The following is a 21,147-nucleotide window of genomic DNA, read 5'->3' as shown; positions in this document are numbered from 1 at the left end:
GCATGTTTGGGACAGTACTAGGCCCCTACATATATGTAACAGATATGCAGCTTGGTCCACACGTGGGACCCCTAACAACTGGAAAAGGAGCTGTCTCTGACTCTGTTACCTGCCTTTAGATCCCTTTCCCCTAGCTGGCCTGCCTGTCTAGCCTCAATGGGAGAAGATGTGCCTGGTCCCACTCCAAGCTGATATGCCAAGTCAGTTTGACACCCGTGGATATCCTCCTTAGTAGGCCTCAGGAAACCAAGGAAAGGGGAGGAGGGACAGGAAGGGAGGGGACCGATGGGACTGGATGGGTCAGGACAGGAGTGGATGGGAGAGGAGGGAAGCAGCTGAGAGGACCGCGTGCTCTCGGAAGTCCCTGAAAGCGCGCCTTGGCTTCGGTTACCGCTACTGACAGAAGGTCTTGCAGAGACGAGGAGGACAGGGAGAGGTGAAGAGGAATGTAGACAGTTGCCAGAGGAAAGGAAATGCATTTACAAGCTACTCTTTCTTATTTATGGTAATGATGTGCTAAGTGTTTATGTAAACAGTATACCAACAATTTTAGAAATTCTAAAATGTGAATGAACAAATGAATAGATAAGTCATAACCAAGAAACTAAAAACGATCATAAGTAGAAAAATACCTGGCTTCACAAACAACCAAAACAGATAACTTATAAGTAAGAAGCTAAAATGGCTTGATAAACAAATAACAAACTAGTTAGACTCACTTAGCTGTCATGGAAACAGAAAACAATGTTCCATTTTCATGTAAAAAAAAAACTTGTAAATTCTCTTAGAATTAGTTATCATATTCAAAGCTGCTCGCTAGAAAAGAGATGCTGTGTTATGCTGCAGAGAAGCTGGTTTACAAAATTAGATCCAGTAAGTCCATTTCTGGGAATCTACCATGAGAAAAATCCTGAATTAAACATATGGACGATCCAGGTACAAAAAAAGGGACTGTAGCTAAAGAAAACCTTTTTAATTAGAAATGCTCTTTTCTTTCTCCTCTTCCTTCTATTGATGCTTCCTTGTATTCAGTTATTCATTGTCTGAACAATTCAATAATAATAATAATAGTAGTAGTAGTAATAGCCTATTAAGAGTGGGAATTAGGCAGCCGGGCGTGGTGGCGCATGCCTTTAATCCCAGCACTCGGGAGGCAGAAGCAGGTGGATCGCTGTGAGTTCGAGGCCAGCCTGATCTACAAAGTGAGTCCAGGATGGCCAAGGCAACACAGAGAAACCCTGTCTCGAAAAACCAAAAAAAAAAAAAAAAAAAAAAGAGTGGGAATTAGCCAAGCTGGTGCTCCATGGGATGAGAGGGAGGAGCTAGAACCAGGGTAACCCAGGATGGCAGAGGCTCTGGGAGATGGAAAGAGTAAGTCTCTGTAGATGATGGCCTGGCCCTAGCTGGGGGGGGGGGGGAGGGGGAGGGGAATGTATATGCACATTGTACATGGGGAGCTGCAGCTCTGGAGGGAGAGATTTGCAGGCAAAGTGGCAGTGGCAGCTAGAACTGCTTATATGTAGGAGCACCAATCAAGTGAGTGTGGTAGCACGCACACCAAACGATCTGAGGAGTCGTTCTTTAGGAGAACGTCAAGTGCCACAAAGTCACAACTTCAGAGTATCTCAGATGGCTGTCTTATTCATTCAAATAGCACCTATAACAATAGTAATATGTGGCTAAATCCACACGCTTTTATAATTTAGTAGTGTGAGTCGCCGAGCCATGACTTTGAAAATCCCAAAGCCTTTGAGGGAGTGTGTCCATTGTATAGACACCAGACTCAGTGCTATCTATCACGTGCCTGTGTGACTTTTCCAGGCTTATTTCACTAGAAACTCTCCATGCTCTTTCTAAAAACATTTAAAATAATTTTATGTGTATGAATGTTTTGCCTGCCAGGATGTATGTGCACTGCAGGTGTACCCGATACCTGTGGAGACCAAAAGAGGGCATAGGATCCCCTGGAACTGGGGTTACAGATATAGATGCTGAGACTTGAACCCAAGTCTTCTGCAAATGCAGCAAGTGCTCTTAACCATCGAGCCATCCCTTTAGATCTCTATATTCTTTAATTATATATAAATGTATATATATGTGGTATGTATGTATGTATGTATGTATGTTTTAGCCTGGGAATGGTATCACATACCTTTGATCCTAGCACTCAAGATACAGAGGCAGGTGGATTTCTATAAGTTCAAGTCCAGCCTGGTTTACACAGAGAGTCCCAGGCCAGCCAAGCCTACTAGTGAAACTCTGTCTCAAAACAAAACAAACAACAAACCCCAAAACAATAACAACAACAAAAAAAATCAAACAAACTGAGAAAAGAATAAAAAAACAAAACAAAGATTTGTTTTCATATTTAATTCTGTGTACGCATCTGTGTCAGTGTGTGGTAAGTGCACGTGAGGGCAGGTGCTCAAAGGAACCACTGGGTCCTCTGGAGCTGGAGTTACAGGCAGCCCTGAGCCTCCTGACCCAACTCCTGGGAACTAAACTGAACTGAGCTCTGCAAGGCCAGGATAGGCCCTTAACCGTCTCTCCAGCTCTTCTTCCTATACCTTAACCACATCACAACAGTCTAACAAGCTTCTTCTTACCCTTTAAATTTGCCTTAAGAATTCAAATTCAAGATTCCCTTTTCACTGACCTCCCCCACTCTGCCCCCCTCCCCTCCCCCACTTCATTCACTCTGTCTTCTACTCTACACTGAGGAACGCGTGGCGCACATTGAAGAAGTCATAAAAAGCGTGTACAATATAGGTGCGCTTTTTTTAATGGGGAGGGATATTCCTACACCTGATCTTGGCTCAAAGGCTAAGAGGTGGTGGGGCACTTACTTAGGACACAACAGGCACACTAGGGGGGCAGCAGTTCTAAATCTGAGGCTCTTGACTACTTAGGGGGTGGGATGAGCCTTCCACAGGGGTCACCTAGGACCATCATAACAGACAGATCGTTTATGATTCCTAACAGTAGCAAAATTACGGTTATGACGGAGCTATGAAAACAGTCTGATGGCCGGGCGGTGGTGGCACACGCCTTTAATCCCAGCACTCGGGAGGCAGAGGCAGGTGGATCGCTGTGAGTTCGAGGCCAGCCTGGTCTACAAAGTGAGTACAGGACAGCCAAGGCTACACAGAGAAACCCTGTCTCTAAAAACCAAAACCAAAACCAACCAACCAAACAAAAACAACAACAACAACAAAAACCAAAAACAAAGAAAAGAAAAAGAAAGAAATGGAGCGAGCGGGGCATGGTGGTGGCACATTAGAGAGTTCAGCCTTACGATAATGCAGAGAGAAATGAAAGCTCGGTTTGATCTGAAGGACAGCAGCAGTTTGGGGAGCACTCTGGGAGTCACCCTGAGGGGTTTGTAAAGCCAAGGAGAAAGCCTAACATCATGACCTGAGGTTTCAAGAGAAGTTTTCATCCTGGCATGACCAGTACAGAGTGAAGCTGAGAGCTCGTGCCTTAAGTGTAGAGCTGTTTCTTACTGGCACTCTTCTGCTTGTAGTGATTAGTTCTTGTGAAAAGAACTTAGCATGCCGTCGGCATATAGTAAATACGCCGTTACTATTAGTTGACTGTAGAGGCATGTCAATTCAGAACATGGCTGCTCTGGCAAGAGATCACATCCAAAGACCTTCTAGGTCTGTGTGATCCTGCTAGAATACAAACACGCTTTTAATCCAGGAGACAGAGGCAAATAGATCTGAGGTTCAAGGCCAGCCTGGTATAGAGCAAATATCAGGTAAAGAATAGCTTAGGTCCAGGTGTGGTCTAATGGAGTGGCAGAAACAGTGACAAGTCAGAGAAAGACTTGACAAAATAAGATATGCTCAACTCTCACGAGAAGAGAGAGGAAAAGGAAGGTATTTAAAGAGGCATTTTTACTGGGACAGTAGTAGGGAGATGGGTTGCAGAGAGAGAACTCACGTGAAGGTCGAAAGAGCCAGGAAATAAGAAGAAGCTAAGGGTTAGAGCAGATTGCTGAGTTAGTTTTAGGCCAAGCAGAGCAATTCCAGGCCCAGAGAGAAGCTGGATTGAGTAAGTCAGCTGGGAGAGGAGTTTGAGCCAGAACAGTTGAGTTGAACCAGCCAGCCCAGAGCTAAGAAAGAACAAGTAAGGGTGAGCTTATTAAGCAGTAAGTCTCAGAGACTAAAATATTCTAGGCCTAGGATAAATTGTATGGAGGCTAGAAGCTTCCAGGACTAGGCCCTACATCTGTAGACAACAACTGAGCCAGGAGAATAAAAGTTACTTTTACAGTTAATGATATTGTAATTGTTATTAATTGGAGCTGTCCGCTAAAACTGCATTGAACAAGAAATGTTCTAGAAAGACCAGTCATCCTGTGACACTTGGGAGGTCTAGAATCTGAGGGCGATCTAGTGTTTAAGTAATCCTGACCTATAGGCTTTAAAGGTGTCAGTTTGAATCCCGTGAGTGGGAAGAAAGTACCTCGAGAAATGAGTCAAAGGCAGAAATTCTAGAACCCGGGAGTACGTTGACTTGTGAGACACAGAGAGTGGAGACACTGGCTCAGGACTGTGTGACAGACTGATCATGTCAAAGATGACTTCTTGGCTCAGAGCAGTTCAGATGGCCCTCACCTCACTTTCTACCAGCTGAAAACACTAAAAACAGTGTCCCGGGACCAGTTTTTCCTACATCGGTTGGCTGCCATGCCTAGAACAGGATTGGTCCCTGGACTGCACTTAGCCCCGGTGACTACAAAGCACGCATCTCCAAGAACAGAGACCCACAGGCAAAGGGTTTTTAATGCAATGAGCTCAACTGCCATCTTCAAAGTGAATTTTGTGATGAATTTTGTGACCTGTTTTCAGACGAGCTCCAGGTTGTCCCTGATGACCATCTCTAGGCTAACCCTGGGGCCAGGGAGGGGAGAGGAGGTTAGATTGCAGGCATAGGTCAAACACAGCACCAGGGTCCCCCCCCCCCCCCCAGCTGACCTAGTTGACACTTGACTGATTCCTTGACTGCCTTTCCTCGCCGACGTGGAAAATACTTGAAACCGCTGAACTTTGTGGTGAACTTCACAAAATGGTTTTAAGTCACATTCTGATGTTTTTAATGATTAAGCCATGAAATCCTGAATTAAAAAAAAAATTACAAACAAACCTATTTTTATCTGAGCTAGTGAATAAAAGACAATGAGCTACATGTTTGTATTTAGATTCAGTTTTTGAGAATGATGGGGCCTTTCTCGGTCTGGATGAGTTTGACTCAGCAATTTAGGATGCTGGAAACTCAGTAGCCACTGAAGTTCAACACAGGACAATGGCTCTTGAGTTGAGTGTCCTAATGCTGATGAAGGCTGAAGGCTGAACATGGGTGGGAGTAAACAAAGTGAGATGAATCTTTGTTAAAAGAAGGTAAGGTAAAAAAAAAAGAGAGAGAGAGAGAGAAGGTAAGGTAAGAGGAACTTCTGAGAGTGCAAGTGGTGCCCGTTGTAGTGGTTTGTTTCTGGGGTTTTACGAGACTCATTACAGAAACTGGACAAAGACTAAGCTTTCTGTTGGATTGGTTAACTCTCTGTGCTATCATGAGCTGAGTGATGGGGACCCACAAGGGCTCTGCATGTCCCCCTGGCCCATCCATATGCTATTTGCTTGTCATCTACCCAGTCAGAGGTGCTTGAAACCCTCCTTTGTCCGTCTCTGACTTATGCTTTGTTAATTGCTAACCTTCACTGGCTACTAGCCAGCCCTGGCCATCATTGCTACCATTGACTGACCTTGCAGGTGTCTGCCTGGCTGTCAATTAAACTGTGTTCTCTTTGTTCTCATGGTCATGTGACCAGCCTCGTAGCTTTACCTTGAACCTAACTCTGTCTTAGCTACCAAAATGCAGCTGCACTTATGTTTGGCTCTCTCTCTCTCTCACAGTTAACTCCTTGGGGTGGTCTCTCCCCCTTGGATGGGGGTGGGGTGGGGAAGCTATCTTGTTAGAAGCCACCATCATACACAAGTAAATCTGTTATAACTCGTTACAATAAAAGTAAGATTGTATGGAAGGGCAACTTTGCCCTTGCATCTCGTTTCCCAGGAGAAGGTTCTCAGAGGAGCCTGCCTGCCTGCCAGCACTCCTCAGAGCCCTGCCCTTCCTCTTACCCAGCAGCTTAGCTCTCTCACACCTGGCAGCAAGCTGTTCTCTTGTCCCTGGGTTCAGTGTTTTAACACTGGTGTTCCATTGAGCCAGCAGCTGCCTTCATTGTCGCATGTGTGACCAGCATGCAATTTTCACAACGGGCCCCTTCCCCTTACTGTAACAATTGGGTAGCTCCTGTCTCCTACTTAGTAGAGTTTGTAATGCGGAACGAAAGGAAAATGGAGGCATTGAAAATAACTTCAAGGAGCTAGAGGGCTGGCGCAGGGGGTAAAAGCCTTTGCTCTGCAAGCATTAGAACCAGTATATTCATTCCTTTCACCCATATAAAAAACTAGGAATGGCTAATGTACACCTGTATCCCAGCATTCTAGGCAGAGACGTGCGGACCTGAGGGCTTGTTTGCCAGGTGGCCTAGCAGGAAAAAAAAAAAGTGGCAAGCTTCCGGTTACAGATAGAACCTGTCTCAAGGCAGCAAGGCCAAGGGTGGTAGAGGAAGACCACAGATGTCCGGCTCAGGGAGGCACACCCACACACTCACAGGCATGCCCCACACCACACCACACCACACACCACCCCCCTCACACCGAATGACAATAAACCCCCAAACATCTTCAAAGCCGAGCGTAGTGGGGGCAAGCCTGTAAACCCAGCACCTCGCAGGCAGAGGCGGAGGATCTGGAATTCAAGGTTATCTTCCGCTACATGAGAATCTGCCTTAAAAAGGCAGAAGAGCAACATGAGTTTAAGAGGCTATAGGGCTCACTGGACAAAGGGCATGGATGACAGGAGAAAATCCAGCTGGAAAGAAGATGAGGGCATGACAAGATGAGCTTAAAGGGACAGTTGGAAATCTACACGAAGCATCTAATATCAGGTAAAAGCCCGGAGTTGAACATATTAGGACAAGCACGTCTGGAAATTACCTGAATAAAAATAACATAATAGCACCAATTGTAAAGTCTTCTCTAAAATGTTTTTACCACGAGGATAAAAACAGAGCTTGAGGACTTCCGAGCTGGGGAGGGGGAGAAGTGGAAGAGCTGATTGAGGAAAGACATCTCTAGAGGGAAGGGGATGCAGCTGCCATGTTCTCTTGGGAGATGCAGATGCGAGCGGGCCATTCTACAGACCACTGCCAGCACCGCTGTGCTGAGGAACAGCCTCGGCAAAGCAGCAGAGCGAGGAGGAGGAGGAGGGAACATTTGCTAAGAGTGAACAGAAGACGGAGTTGAGTGTTGCCTTTGTTGGTATCCTGGCAGCAGCGTGGACATGGGACACTGAGGTTGAGCAAAGTCTACATGGAGTTGTGAATGAAGCTGGTACACTGGTCCGGGGCTAGCCAGCACGAGCAACGGTTACCTTGATGGAGCAGGGGAGCAATCAGTTACCAGGACCCAGAGAAAACTGGGGAAGACAAGAGCTGTGGCAGTGAGAACTAAGAGAGAATTAAGTTGGGGGTATCTGGTAGGGAAGGGATAACCCACCCCACTTTGCTCTCAGCTGACCCCATCTAGAAGTGACAATGCCCCGGAGTAACGTGGTGATTTGTATGGATCAAATTGTTTAGTCTGAGCAAAAGAGATAGTGAGACAGAATGACCCAGTACAGTCTTGTTTCTGTTGGTTTTTTTTTTTTTTTCCTACACGGGGTTTCTCTGTGTAGCCCTGCCTGTCCTGGACTCGCTCTGTAGACCAGGCTGGCCTCGAACTCACAGAGGTCCTCCTGCCTCTGCCTCCTCAGAGTGCTGGGATTAAAGGTGTGCGCCACCACTGCCTGGAGCAGCACATACTCTTAACAAGAATTAAAGGGGGTTGGAAATGTCACTGTGAGAAAAAGGATAGGGAGCCAAGGGATGATAAGGAACTGCCAAGGTAAATTAGAAAATTGGTTGATACCAATTAGCACTTTGTTGTGATTAATTTAAAAGCATGGCCTAATAAATGCTTATTATTGTGCTTATAATCATTACAGCTTTTACAATCAATAAAGACACAGACACCTGATGTATTTTAAAATAGTCTATTTTGACCTGGGGCAAGGCAGCTATTACCTCCTAAGCTATCTTTATTTACATCCCAGTCTCCATCCCAGGCCATCTGCTTGTAATAATTTCTGTTTGGGCTACCTCCCATCCACAGTCCCGCTATACTTGCTAAGGTTGTTCATTTGGGTCTTTTCTTTCCTGTGGAACTTCAGAGTCCCTTCTCTGGCCCACGTGGCTCTTTCCTGTGCCCTGACGACTCTCATTCTTCCTTCATCATCCTCTCCGCCTCTCCTTCCCAAGCTCCTTCTCCCCTCAAAGCCCTCAAGCCTTTGCTCCGCCCCTTCCTTCTGCCTAGCCCAGGTGTCGGCATCTGATTCAGCCAATCAGGGAGGCAAGGTTCAGGGCAGCAACTACACCTTGGGAGCCAGTAATTAACAGTAAAATATATAGCATCAGACTAACCTCCAATAGTAATTTAAAATAAAGACATTCATGTTACTGCAAGAACAATATATAATAACTCGCAAATTTTAATCTCCAATAATCCCAGTCTTCAGTGACGCTCACTTTTAATGAGGTTTAAAATACTTCCAGAATGTTTATATGCACAAATACATTTTTATGAACAAATCATCACACCATATGAATCTGAATCACATAATGGCCTTTGAATACAATCAACTCCAAATTACATTAAAAATTAATTTGATGAGCCGGGCGTGGTGGCGCACGCCTTTAATCCCAGCACTCGGGAGGCAGAGGCAGGTGGATCGCTGTGAGTTCGAGGCCAGCCTGGTCTACAAAGTGAGTCCAGGATGGCCAAGGCTAAACAGAGAAACCCTGTCTCGAAAAACCAAAAAAAAAAAAAAAAAAAAAAAAAAATTAATTTGATATGTATTGAAAAGACAAAGTTTGTCCTTTCATAAAATTTACATTTGAGTGGAGAGTGATGGAAAAGGAGCAAGCAAATAAGTCATATATTTTAGGGGATCACAAAATTTTTAAAACTCTGGATAGATGGGGGATGGGAGGTGGGATGGGTTGGGAAGGGAATAATGAATTTTCTCATGTGATAAATCATGGCTTAGACCAGGCAGGTAAGGAGGGGGTATTAGATTCTGGATGCAGTTCAAAACAGAGCCGACGGATGAGCCTGAAGGTGAAGCTATATTTATTACCTGAACCCCAACCGCCGCCCTCTTTTGGTTGGGTTCAAGCAAGAGAATTACCCGAAAAGAGATGGGAGGGCAGGACAAGAAGGGAAGATTTTTTTTCCCCTCCTCCTTTCTCTTGTTCAGCCAGGATGTCGCTTGACAGTGGATGCTTTCCTTCGCTGACAGCTGTGGTGGCTTGTCGGGCAGCTGTGTATTGGTGGCCACAGTTCTTGCTAATTTGACAAGCTCTCCCCACCCTTGCTCTTTCTGGCCTCGGGGCAGTGTTGGCTTTTATTGGTTCTGCCTCTTAGTTGTGTCACCCTTTCTTATTAGTTCCCCTCAACTTGACCATAAGTTGGTAAATAACTCACTGAGGTTTCCTCAGAAACCCTTTAGTACGCCAGGGTTGTTTATATTGCCAATATAAACAATTAGACACGGGATGCTAGGTAAAAAGAAGCCAAAGATGACTCCGAGACATCTCTGGTCTGAGCACCTGGAAGAATGGAGTTGTCATTTACTGCATTGGGGGAGGGGAGAAAGACTTCAGAGAGGAAAATAAATAGTTCAAAACAAATGCATTAGGAGGAGACAGGGTTGTCCACAGAGTACAGTGAAAAGCGGGAACTGTCAAAAAGGTGAGTTTGCTCCTGGCCTGCTGAGAGCTTCCGGCTTAGAAGACAGAAATGACCATGCTTAGTGCTCCCAGAGGGAAAATAGGATCAAAGAGCGAGGGACGGCAGCAGACTAGCTAGCCACTTGAAGTAGAATCAGAACAGAAGCACTGCAGGTTGCTACAGTGTTTGCTGAGCTTCCTGCCCAGCGCAGGCAGCCTCAACCCCGCTCTACATGGGCTGCTGGCCCTACATGGACTGCTTCAGTTGCTGTGTCTGGGCAGATTACTCTAGATTTAGGGCTTCCAACCAAGCCTTAAAGGAACAGCAAACAAATGTATGGGGACTGCCCAAAATAGGGACTGCTGGGATTACATAGTTAGAAGATATTTTTGTGCCTAAATTTCTTTTCACGATACTGTGATAAACACCGATGCATTCACGAATACAACCCCACTCAGCCCTGCATAGGTTTATGAGTGGTTTAAATAGCACATCCATATGTGCTCAGGCCTGCACCTAAAATTAATAAGGTGGTAAATCACACACTACAGCTTTAAAACCCTTGCAGGAGCCTTTCCAGGAAGCAGAGGGCCATGATTTTGTCTAATGACAGGTACTAAAAGCGGGCCTATGACAGGGTTGCATTCACTGGGTACAATGGGTTCTCTGTGTCCCAAGGACTCTCTTGGGACACAGTCACTGACCTGGAGCAGGTGGACAGACTCACTGGGGAATGCAGCCTGCAATAGAGCCTTGTTTTTGTCTGTAAGCTCCAATCAGGACTGAGAAAATGGCTTGTTGGTCCAGGGCCAGGAAGGCACTAAGAATGCTAGAGAAAGTTGGCAAACAGACAGCAGAGCCTCCGGGTTTGGACTCAGTTGTTTCCTAACCTTCTGGCAGAAAATGACCTTTCTTTATAACATAAAAAAAAGACTTTTCTTTTTCTGATTGGACATAGAGAGTCTTCTGTCTAACATAAATATAACTTGCATTCCAAGAATGCTCAGGTTTACCAGACTTTATTTTTGGCTGGCTTACACCTTCCCAACCCCTTGGAACAAGACCTTCCATTCACAACCCTGATATGAAACTCTGCTTTTTATTCTTAAGGTCAGAGAGACCCAGACCCAGAGGGCACTCAGGAGAGGCCAGTCCCTGTACTAGAGGCCATGAAGCTTCTGTCCCAAGACTGTGAGGCTCCAATGATCAGTGAAGTGTAATAATTCTATGGCGAGCCATAGGATTTGCTAACCAAGGTTCCTTGAATTTTTATATTGGTATTTCCTTGAAATGCCCATAAAGTTAGGCTCCCCTCTCTAACTCAGAAATATTTTCATCTATGTATGAATTCCATGGGCTTTTGATTGATACTATACTTCACGTTATTAAAGTATCTCATTAGTTTAATTCAATATATCAACTGTTTTATTCCAAAAGTTTATATATAAACACTCTTTATATTTTTTTAAAAGTTTTATGCATATTAGTAATTAGTGTAATAAGACGGTTAGTCTGCTAAAACAAAACAAAAAACCATTCTTACCTAAGGGTAGCCAGAATTTATTTATACTACTTGAACATCCTGTGTATATGTGGGTATATATATTATATTTTTTTTCATTGATAAATAAATATAATTCTGGGAGGCCACTGTTTCAGACTGAGTTCTTTTACTGGACCCTGATAGACAAGACCTAATCAGAACGAAGCCTCTCACTTTAGGTTCTGTAAAACAACAACAAATGCAGTGCTGTCAGCAAGCAGACAGGAGGGCTGGCACGTCTGCCTTGTGTGGTGAAGATGTCCCCTCTGTTCTATCAGGAAAGCACGTCTGTAGTAACTGGTCTGCTTCTTGTTCCTTTTTCTTCACTTCCCTAAGGCTTTTTCTGCTCTGCTCATCTCATTGGACCGCCTTTCTATTTTTCTGCTCTGCTCATCTCATTGGACAGCCTTTCTATTTTTCTGCTCTGCTCATCTCATTGGACAGCCTTTCTATTTCTGATGAGAATGACTATTTAAAAAGCCAATTAGTCAAAATTGGTTTTGAAAAATTTCATTATATATGTATCATACAATTATCAGAAGCATTATAAAAACACTTATAATTGTTAGAAAATATAATTTTAGTAATTTTTGTTGTCGTTTCCCACCCCCTGCCACCCAGACAGGGTTTCTCTGTGTAGCCTTGGCTGTCCCAGAATGCTCTCTGTAGACAAGGCTGGCCTTGAACTCAGAGATCCACCTGCCTCTGCCTCTGCGTGCACTCTACTGCCTGGCAATTTTAGTAACTTTAAATAATGAATCTCATTATCCTTTTAAGTTTCATTTAGTATTCATGTTTGTTCCTTATTTGATGACATGGACAAATGGCCCCTCGGGGACAGTTTATCTGCGAAACAATGAAGCATCCTGTGCAGCTCTGCGACTCTCCTCACTGTCACTTGAGGTTTCTGCTGCCCTTTTCTTCACTGGCTTTTCCTCCTGTTTTTAAAACAGATGAGCACCAGGCATGGTGGCACACGCCTTTAATCCCAGCACTGAGGAGGCAGAGGCAGGCAGATTGCTGTGAGTTCGAGGCCAACGTAGTCTACAAAGGGAGTCCAGAACAGCCAAGGCTACACAGAGAACCTCTGTCTTGGGAGAGAAAAAAAAGAAAGAAAGAAAAGTAAAGTAAAGTAAAACAGATGAACACAAACAGCTTGATAGGGCTGGAGAAATGGCTTAGGGGCTAGGGGCGCTTACTGTTCTTGCAGAGGTGTTCTAACACCACACTGGGCGGCTCCCTACTGCCTGTAACTCCAGTCCCAGGAGCAATCTGGCGCCTCTGGCTTTGGATGGCACCAGCACCCACATATACTCACCCACAGTCACATATAGACAAATACACATCATTTAGAATAAAAACAAATCTTTTTAAAAGGAAAAAATACTTGATGACATGTCCCACATAAGCTTTGTATAAACAATCTAGTTTTGGCTTTTTTTTTTTTTTTTTTTTTTTTTGGTCGTTGGTGGTGGTGGTGTGTGTGTCTGTCTTAAGATAGTTTCATATAAAAATTTAAAGACTATTTGTATGTGTGTAGCTGCTTTGCCTGGATGAATGTATGTGCATCACATACACGGCTGCTGCCTAAGGCTGTCTCAAGATGGCATTAGATTCCCTGGAACTGGACTTGTAGACAGTTGTCAGCCATAGTGTGGGTGCTAAGACCCAAACCCCGGACTCCCGCAAGCACCATAAGTGCTCTTAACCACTGAGCCATGGCTCAGTAGATTTAAAAAATATTTTTATTTTTTTCAATTTCATACATGTGTACACCATCTTGATCATTTCCAACCCAAATTCCCTTTCCTATTTTCTCCCCACCCCAAGACATCCCTAATGCTTTCCTGTTCCACTTCTGTATTTCTTTTTTTCACCCAGTGATAACTGGAATTCCTAGAAAACATATTCTTCAAACATCAGAATACCACCACAATCCTGTTATTAGTAAGGTCATATTAAATTGTGGTATTCAGATTGCCAAGGGCTGTGGCCTAAAATATAGGCTCCAAGACTTTGCCTCAAGTTCTTTTCCAATAGGTCTAGAATAGACCCAGAATATGTATTTTAGTAATATTGTTGTGCTATTTTTATTGCTAATGAAATGGAAGAATTGCTCATTTGAAAGGTACCCATTATGTGCCGTTTCTTGTGGATCAGTTTCATAATTTTGTCTTGATAATGCTCAACTTTTTTTGACCAGAAAACCTACATCTGCTGTAGGTGAGTTTATAATCTGTTTTTCTATTCCTAAATGATTTTTATAAATCATATAAACAAACAAAGAAAACCATAATGGGAAAGAAGACTGGAGAGGGAGATGTGGAAAAGCTTTGTCTATTTCGGAGGAATCCTGGGGCTTAGATGCTGCTCATCTTCAGGAGCTGTTACCAGGGTAGGAGTGTCTGCAGCAGGCAGTTCTCAAACATAAACAGATGAAGGGTGGTGGTGCAGGTAATCTGGCCAAATGAGCAGCTACCTTGTAATGCCTTAAAGGCCACCCATACCAATAGAGGCATTTGGCCTGATAGTATTTTGTAGTTGGCCAGACCTAGAACTCACATCTTGAGACTGACTTCCCTCATCCCAAATTTGGCCTTGGGCTAAAAATATGAAGAAGAACTAGGCATAGTGGCTGGTACCTGTAAAATACTAGCATGTAGAGGGCTGTATAGGTAGATCACAAGTTTAAGGCCAGCCTGGGCTATATAGAAAGTACTGAGCTAGCCTAGCATGCATAGCGAGACTTTGTCTCAAAAACAACAAATAAGGAAAAGAATGGGAAAGCAGGAAGAGGGGGAGGGGTAGAAGGGAAGAGAGGAAAAGATGAAGGTGGTACCCATCAGCATCTTCCTACCCACAATGCCAGGATTCATGCTTACTGAAGGAAGAGAAAATGTCTGACTTACGGTGAGTCCATCACATGTTCTCTTGTGAGAATTTGAACCAAAAGGCAGAGAGAGCTCAAGGTTGTTTTTACTGTGCAGTGCTCTGAGGTACCGATGCATTGACACAAACATTGCTACAGTAAATCAAAGCCCTGTGTGAGTCCCCATAGCATTGGGAGGTCAAAAAGGATACAATAAAGGAAAAAGAGCACGTGGACAAGACCCATAGAAGCAGAAATGGGGACATCTGACCCCCTGAAAGGGTAGCTGCCATGCACGTGCCTCCTGTGAGATAGCACTCAATGTTTTTACATTAGCTTCCCTGATATGCCCACCTATACCTGTGGAGCAGAGTTGAAATTTTGGTTCCCATCAGGAGCCTACTTAAACAGTGGCATACTCATCAGCCACAGCTTGTGTCTGTTCTATATATCCATATATATATATGCATATACACATACATATACATATTCATTTTCCTGGTGCTACTGGCAGTCATTTTAGCTTTTTTGTCCCTATCAAGTCTGCTAGCTAACACCTATTGAATCCAGGCTGCCACAATAGAGAAGGTTCTCTCTGGGTACATTTTGAACCTAACAGGAATTTATGAGAAGAGCACAGAACAGAGAGCTGATAGATACACCACTGTACAATCAGCTTAGACCCAGGGTAATAAAAAAGAGCCCTAAGAGGTCAGGACACACTAGCTTATAGTGCGACATTCAAAAAATGCATGTGCTCAGGAATACCTGGGGACGTAGAAACCTGATGTGGGGAGAGCACTGATTGCAAGTTCAATGGAAGAACAGATAAGAGGAGACGCACAAAACAGTTGACAAGAAACAGTTTCTTTTTCTTTTCTTTCTTTCTTTCTTTTTTTTTTTTTTTTTTTTTTTGTTTTGAGACAGGGTTTCTCTGTGTAGCCTTGGCTGTCTGTACTCACTTTGTAGACCAGGCTGGCCTTGCAATCACAGTGACCCACCTGCCTCTGCCTCCCGAGTGCTGGGATTAAAGGCGTGCGCCACCACACTCAGCAAGAAACAGTTTCTTAGTGGCGGCTGTATTTTGACATTGTCTTTGGAAAAAGTCGTTTGGAAAGGGTTACAGAAACAAAACCTATTAAAACTTAAATGCTGACAATCTAGTTTGTGGGACCTGGGAAATCTGAGAGCCAGTTGCCAGTGCCCTTTAGAGGGTTCGCCAAAGGCTGAGAGGTGTCAGCTTCTTCATGGTCTTCTTAAAAGGTACTAATTTCATCCATGATGGGTCCACTCTCTTGACAAAATTACAAAGGCCTCACCTCTAAGTACCATCACTTTGGGGGGTCGGGCTTAGCGTATGGGCTTAGGAGCGACACATCCAGTCAAAACAATTATACTAGCAAGCCAGTAGGAGTGGATGACTCCACTTTGGTCAATAGTATTTCATACAAGACCACTGGGTAGCAGTCAGTTGGCCTATGAGTTTGGGGCATTTGCTTCCTTTGCTGATCTGGTCAAATTCTGGACAATATCAACCACAAACCCAATTCGGCACTGGAGGAAAGAAAAAGGTTCGTGAAGTTGGGAGAAAGGTCTGGGGGTGGGGGCCTGAGAGGAACTGGAAGAGAGGGACTGGGGTGTGGGTGTGAGTAAAATATGTATGAAGTGCGCACGCTCTCTCTCTGTGTATATAATAAATAAATCCTTTCGAAAAACAATACTATATCCCTGGGGCTGGAGAAATAGCTCAGTGGTTAAAAGTGCTTCTTTCTCTTCTAGAGGACGCAAAGTTGGTCCCTGGCACTCATATCAGGTGACTCACAACTGTTTGTAACTTCAGTTCCAGCGGTCCAGTGAGTTCTTCTGGCCCCTTTGAGCACCTACATACATGAAGCGTGGGCACACGTGTGCACATACACACGCGCACACATACCTAGCATACACACAAATAATTATAAACAAAAAACGTTAAAAAACACTATTACTGACATAGTTACCCTCACCCCCCGTACAGCTAAGATCCAGTTCCTGCGACCCTAATTAAAACCTTCTACTTTGAGGAATGTGGTGTATAAGGGATGTGGGAGTAGCCGTCAAATGCAGTCTGTTCTAAATCCATTCAGTGGTACTCTGGGAGGAAAAAAATGACTTAGCATCTAAATCAGTCTTTTAATATTCATTTTCTATTAGATATATGCTGTAACTTCCTGAGTTATAGAGGCCATGTTTCAGTGGACCAATAAAGATCGATCAGGGGCTGTCTCCAAGAGGCAGGCATGGTGGAGACTATCTGACACTGGGCGAGGAGGTGAGTTTTTCTCACATAAAGATTGATTTCCCTTATATATATATCTCTGGTGTTATTTTTCCCCTCGGTATCCAACATTATCTTCAAGTATTCAGCAAGCAATTTAGATCCTGGAATAAATAATTTATACTTTAGAATAGTTGATTTTGGATATATATATATATATATATATATATATATATATATATATATATATATATATACACACACATATACATATACACATACATATATATGTATGTATATGGGAGTATGTGTAATTTTCCTTCAAAATGCAAGTGGTTACTAATTTAATAAGAGTAGTTTTTCAGTGCTGAGGACTGGATGTTGGCCTCCCACATGCTAGGCAAGTACTCTGCCCTCACCCACACTCTCAGCTGGAATTTTCTATTTACTTTGGGATAGGGTTTCACTAAGTAGTCCGGGAGGCCTTGAACTTATGGCCGTCCTGCCTCAGTTTCTTGTGTCTTTGAAAGCCGGAAGAGGGTGTCAGATCTCCTGGAACTGGAGTTGCAGCTGCTTGCACTGAGAATCAAAATGCAGTTCTCTGTGAGAGTAGTCAGTGCTCTTAACCACCGAGCCATTTCTCCAGCCCTCCTTGTGGCATTGTCATATATATGTACTTCATTTCCCCCAGCAGTTTGATTTTGATGTGCTCCTCTGCACCCTTCTTCCTATTTCATATGCGTTAAGAGTTCTTTACGTAGCTGGGCAGTAGTGGCACGTGTCTTTAATTCCAGCACTTGGGAGGCAAAGGTAGGCAGATCTCTAAGTTCAAGGCCAGTCTGGTCAACAGAGTGAGTTACAGTTCAGCTGGGGCTGCACAGAGAAAGCCTGTCTCAAAAAAATCCAAACACACACACACACACACACACACACACACAGAGAGAGAGAGAGAGAGAGAGAGAGAGAGAGAGAGACAGACAGACAGACAGACAGACAGACAGAGAGACAGAGACAGAGACAGAGACAGACAGACAGACAGTTCTTAATGTTGTTAAATTGATGGTAGTTGGTTTGGGAAATTTATTCTTACATTCAATCTCTGGTGAGATGGGTAAAACCAGCAGGTAGATCCCAGATAAGTGATTATAACACGCAAGGTTGCTCTTGTTCTTTCTTACTTTCTTCTATAAGATAGTTCCTTCGTCAATTGTTGCATGAAAACTCCAACTAAAAAGCTCACTTAAGACAAAGGAGACAGGCAATTCCATCACTCAAGATTAATAGGCTTACACTGCAGAAATAAGTGTGGTAGTTGCTCAGGAAGACGGAAATTTTCTATCTCAAGATCCATATTCCTATGGGGACACTTGATCCTGCTTAACCCTGTTCATTGTTGCTCTACTCATAACAGCCAGCAATTGGAAACCTAGATGTCCATCGGCAGAAGGATGGACAAGGAAAATGTGGTACATTTACACACTGGAATATTACTTGGCTGTTAAAAATGATGAAATTCACAGGTAAATGGATGGAACTGGGGGGGGGGGATCACTCTGAGGTAACCCAGAGCAGAAACACAAATACAGTATGTATATTCTTGTATGTGAATATAAGCCATTAAACCAGTGATAACCAAGCTATAAACTACAGAATTACAGAGATTTGGTATAGAGTAAGGGATGGTGGGGGTGGGGGTGGGGGAACAAAAAAATACAACAGACAGGGGAGGGGACTGGAAGGAGAGGATCAAGTGGGAAGGGAGAGAGAAGAGTCTGATGAAGGAGGAAATATGGGGAGAGACAGCTAAAATTAAGAGCCCTTTGAGGGACAGTATGGAAACTTAACAGTAGAAGCTTTCTACAATATCTACATTTATGAAGGCGATCTAAATGGAACTGCCAAATAATGGGGGAGCTAGTCACCGAAGGAAGTTTCCAGTACTGGGGAAGGGTTACGTCTTAGTGAGCTGTTTGCCAGAAAGAGGCCACGAGAAACCACAATCAACCCAGGCTGCTGCCCAGACTATCGGCTGGTCTCTGCATCTGGATATGTCTCTTTTGCCATTTCTTGGGCTTTTTCTTCTGTTTGTTTTATCCTATTTGGATATGTTAGTTTGTTGTATGTTATTTTGTTTTTATCTCTTAGAAGCCTGCCTGTTTTCTAAGGAGAGGCCGGAAGGAGATGGATCCGGAAGGGAGAGGAAGTGGGGCGGAACTGGGGGCAGTAGAGGGAAAGTGTAATTAGGATATATTATATGAGGAAAACAATGCATTTTCAATAAAAGGAAAAGAATGTATAACAATACCAAAAACATTTAAATGGGGGCTGTGTATGATGTGCTTGCTTAGTGAGATGCCTACTACAGAGTAAGCCACGGTCTCAAATGTTATGTAGAAGGGCACCCTAAAAACTTACTTTTTGGGAAACATTTCTAAAAATATACTAAAAATCCCATAAGTTCCTAACCAATATATTTGTCTTTATAAGACATTTTCTCAGGGGACTTTATACCTTTTCACTATGTAACTATACTTCATTGTAAAATACAGTTATTAAGAAAGAACGGAGCCGGGTGCGGTGGTGCACGCCTTTCATTCCAGTACTTAGGGAGGCAGAGGCAGGCGGATTTCTGTCAGTTTGGGGCCAGCCTGGTCTATAAAGAGAGTTCCAGGACAGCCAGGGCTGTTACCCAGAGAAACTCTGCCTCAAAAAAACAAAAGCAAACAAAAAGGTCAAACTCATGCTTCGGGTTGGGGCAGGCATGGGACCGGCAGGTGACACCTGAAGGGTGTTGGGTTTATTTTCAAGGTAAGAAAATGTTCTCAAATGGATTTGATAATGAGTGCTCCAAATATATTGAAAGCCAGTGAACCATGCACGTTAAAAGGGTGGTTTATATGTTAATAAAGCTGTTACTCGAAAAGTAACATCTTTATGCATAACCTTCTTTGAGGGTATTCCTGCATCCAAAAGTACTTAACATTTTTATGGCTTTTGATGAGTATTTTGCCAAGTTGTTTGACAGAAGAATGAAGGCGATGAAACTGTAACCGCGAGTATTTAAGAGCTCTCACCTAATTATAAACTTATTCTTTTTGAAGCTCATGATTGCCAGTGGCAATTTAATTCACAGTACTCTAAGCAGAAATACAAGTAATCAATAGCTGGCTGAGGAACCAGTTTTAGTTGCTTTGCTTTTTACCTATTATGAACAATGCTTCTGTGACCGTCCATATAGATCTTCCTTAAAAAAATTTTATAGGGTTTTTACAGGGTTTCTCTGTGTAGCCTTGTCTGTCCTGAACTGGCTTTTTAGACCAAACTGGCCTCAAACTTAACAGAGATCCCGTTGCCTCTGTCTCTTAAGTGCTGGGATTAAAAACATGTGCCACCACACCGGGCTAAAAATATATGTTTTTAATTATGTGTCTATTTGTGTGTGGGAGCTATGTGCTCGTACAAATGCAAACGTCAGATCACCAGGAGCTGGAGGTGTGTGTGGCTGTGAGCCACTCTAAGTTGGGTCCTCTGCAAGAACGCTATTTGCTTTTAACTCCCGAGTCATCTGTCCAGCCCCCGTATATAAATTCTTCACACATGCATGCGAGCGCGCACGTGCACACACACGCACACAACTTTGTGGTAAGGGACTGAATCCAAGCCCTTGCACAAGTTAGGAAAGTGGGGGGTACTGCTGAGCTGCACTGTGACCTAGTCTTCCTGGCAGGAACAAGCAGCAGAAGTGATTTCCATGGTCCAACAATAGTTCTGTTCCACTAAATTATGCAGCAGGGCCATACTCTTGAGAACATGCTCCAGAAAAATGTTGGTCATATAAGATAAAGTCAGGTAACAATACAGGAAAAGACTATGTGAGGTGGGAACGCACAGAACCTACTTGAAACCCAACTAGCGCTCCTAGTCCCCACTGTGTCCAGTGGAATCTTCCTATCTGGCCTCAGCTTTCTCCCCCTGGACTCTCAGAGGGAGGTCAGTTTCAGAGCCTTCCCAGATAGATGTTCCTTCCTTTGCTTGTACTTTTCTTTGCACGGTGGTTTCAAGTCTCATCTTAAATGTCACTTCTTCAGAGAAACCTCCACTGATAGCCCAGGCTGGGCTAAAGGTGTTTCCATAGCAGTCTGCAATTTTCCATCTTAATCTTTCTGCTTCTGGTACTTGTTTATTCAGCCAGTAATCCAATACTGAGAGCCTTTAAATCCACACAACCCATGCCACCTATGACCTCATATTCTAGGGAGGGGATGTCTGTACGGTAAAATAGTGTATTGGGTAACTTCAGATCGTGATAATTAGCTCAATGGCTATTCTCTGCCCTTCAACTGCAAATTTCTTGAAGGTAGGGGCCTTCTCTGTCTTTAGGCTAATTCCAGTGTTGTAAGAACCTCGTCCATATTTTCCCCCACTGATGTAAAATGAATATTTGGCTACCTAAATGGTTAAGACCCAGTCATCTCCCCTTTCTTTCAAGCTGCTAAGGCGGCATTTTTTTTTTCATAATTAGGACCATTATAAGATAAGCAAAATTTACCATTTGGAGTAAAAAGAACTCCAAGTAAATAAAACA

The sequence above is a fragment of the Acomys minous genome (genome assembly GCF_964271855.1).
Source record: "Acomys minous genome assembly, chromosome: 15".
NCBI lineage: Eukaryota > Metazoa > Chordata > Mammalia > Rodentia > Muridae > Acomys > Acomys minous.
This window is presented reverse-complemented; position numbering follows the sequence as displayed.